At 31.9% G+C, this 2,500-nt stretch overlaps 1 long non-coding RNA gene across 1 annotated transcript in view; it reads right to left on the reverse strand.

The window, feature by feature from the left end:
- Positions 1-649: 649 nt before the first annotated feature.
- The window catches only part of LOC107757005 (uncharacterized), a 3,976-nt gene continuing 2,125 nt past the window's right edge, over positions 650-2,500 (reverse strand). Inside the window, exon 2 of the long non-coding RNA XR_001641886.1 lies at positions 650-710. This is a non-coding gene — a long non-coding RNA (uncharacterized LOC107757005). The remainder of the gene's footprint in view (positions 711-2,500) is intronic.

The following is a 2,500-nucleotide window of genomic DNA, read 5'->3' on the forward strand; positions in this document are numbered from 1 at the left end:
TCGTAATTTAATGAGTTTATTCTCAACATTTTATTTCGACTTTTTTCTAGAAATTTAACGAGTTTTATCTCGAAACACAACGACTTTATTCTCGAAATTTAATGAGTTTATTCTCAACATTTTATTTCGACATTTTTCTCGAAATTTAACGAGTTTAATCTCGCATTACAATGACTTTAATCGATGACTTTCGAGATGGTCTTATTTTTTTTATTATTGTTTGGCCCTAATCCTCTTCCGTAATTTTGCATTTCTCCAATTTTTAAAAATTTAAAATTATTGGAATTATTATTTTATTTTATTTCTGTACAATTTATTACAAAATATGTTATAATATAATAAATATAATATAATATAACAATTTAAGTAAAAAGTTTATTCGAAAAATGTATTTGTTTAAAGACCAAGAAATAGTGCAGAATATGTCCATATATCATGTTTCATTTTAAATTTCTCAGAATTCTAAAACCTTTAAGTTTCCCAGATTCCCAATTTGGATTCATACTTTATTATTAATGAAATACATTCCTGATTTGGTTGTAAAATGAAAATGAACAAAAAAAATTAAATAGAAACTTCTAAACTTACCAGAAGCTTTAAGTTGATGCAGAATTATCTTCCACGTCTGAGAGCTTCCTTTTTTTTCTTCTTTGGCTTTTTTTTTTTTTTGTGGTGGTCTCCAGTCCTTGATCGTTTTAGATCACTGACATCTGCAAATGACGTTTAAGAGGGGATTATAGCATGGCGGGAAGAGTTAGGGAAAGAGAGACAGAGAAAGTGTATGAGAGAGAAAGAGCGAAAGAAAGAGAGAGCAGAAACAAAGATTTTCATAGTAACAGGATGCGAGGGCAGTAAATTAGATGTTGTAAAACTGACTGGGATCTTCTCATTGGTTACTCAATGTAATGCTAAATTAATGCTAAATGCTAAATCCTTTTGTTTTCCACAGAAGAAGGAAAATCATACCGGTTTGGACTAACATGAGGGTGAGTAAATGATGACAGAATTTGAATTTTTAGGTGAACTGTTCCTTTAAATTATTTTCTGTCTATTAGCATACACCTTCCTGACCTGGTCAACTCTTTGAACTTAAGGAAAGTCCCTCTAAAAACTCAACGATCTGTAGTAAAACCTCTTACTAAAGCATCTTTTTCCTCTGTAAGAGTTCATACAGTAGAGAGGTGGCTTTTCACCTAAATATTAAAGTTATTGTTGGCTTTAATAATTGCCATGAAAAAAATGAAATTCCAAAAATGTTCATTCCATTTTCTGAAATTCAAAATGATCTGAACATCATATTGTAGGAAGAGCATTCATAGTGGTTTAGAATTTGAATAGGTTGAGTTGAAACAAGGCCATGGCTTTTTACCAAGCTACAAATGTCTCCTAGAGCCAAAAACCGGAATCTTAAACCATTTCACTATTACACTGGTAAGTACTTGTACATTTTGTACACAGTATATACTGTATTTTTATTATGTTATAATGTGTATTATGTAAATACTGTTTACAGTGAATATATTCTCTATTCTGTACATCTTACATTGTGGTGACATTTTAAGACAATACATGTATATTGTGTTATAATTTCACTACATGACTGCAATATTGCAAAAAAGTAACTCACTTTTACTCTTGTCCCTACGATGTTTCTACAATAAAGTGATTTTAATTATTTGAAATGGCCTCCTGGCTTGCCAGATAATAACTCACTGAAGCATCTCTGGGATGCAGTTAAACATTCACTTTCAACTACAGATCACCAACGAATAGGATGAGGTTGTGTACTGCTGTTCAGACTTTTGGCATGTCATGTTACATTCATTAAAAAGGCAAAGGCTGGCATCAATGTTCTTTCAAGTCCAGATGCATGCCAACAAACAATGACATCCCACCCCCTGTGTAGTTGGTTATTCTTACCAATAACTTGGCCAAGGTAAATTTGATTAAAAATGTAATTTAGTTCATTAGCTGTGTTCTGTTTCCTGTCCTGTTCCATTATTGACATTGAAAACTGCAGGTTTGAGCATGCCAGGTGCATTTTTTTGTATTTGCATATCTCTGTGGCCCAGAGTGCACTAAAACAGATGCTGGAAAATGCAGCGTAAAAACGTTTTTAAAACATTGCTTCTTGGTTATAATTTTATAATCATTTTATAATTTTGCAAACATTATGGGAACATTACTTTTGAATGTTCTCTGAACGTTCTCAAGTAGCTAACAAAAATGTTCTAAGAACTTTTTCCTAATGTTCCATCATGTTATGAAATAACATTTTTGTGCTAACGTTTTGAGCATACAAAAGAGAGAACTCTGAACAAACGTTCTGTTAATGTTACAAAAAGAACGTTTGTTTGCAAAAGTTCTGAGAACTTTACTGTTAGCTGCTAGCCTATGAAAGTTAACAAAAATAACATAGTAGGCCAATAATTATAGTACAGCATAGTAGTGCTGGGCGGTATACCGGTTCATACCGAATACCGGTGTTTATTTTTGTTAT

The sequence above is a fragment of the Sinocyclocheilus rhinocerous genome, unplaced genomic scaffold (genome assembly GCF_001515625.1).
Source record: "Sinocyclocheilus rhinocerous isolate Xijiao unplaced genomic scaffold, SAMN03320098_v1.1 scaffold953, whole genome shotgun sequence".
Taxonomy (NCBI): Eukaryota; Metazoa; Chordata; class Actinopteri; order Cypriniformes; family Cyprinidae; genus Sinocyclocheilus; species Sinocyclocheilus rhinocerous.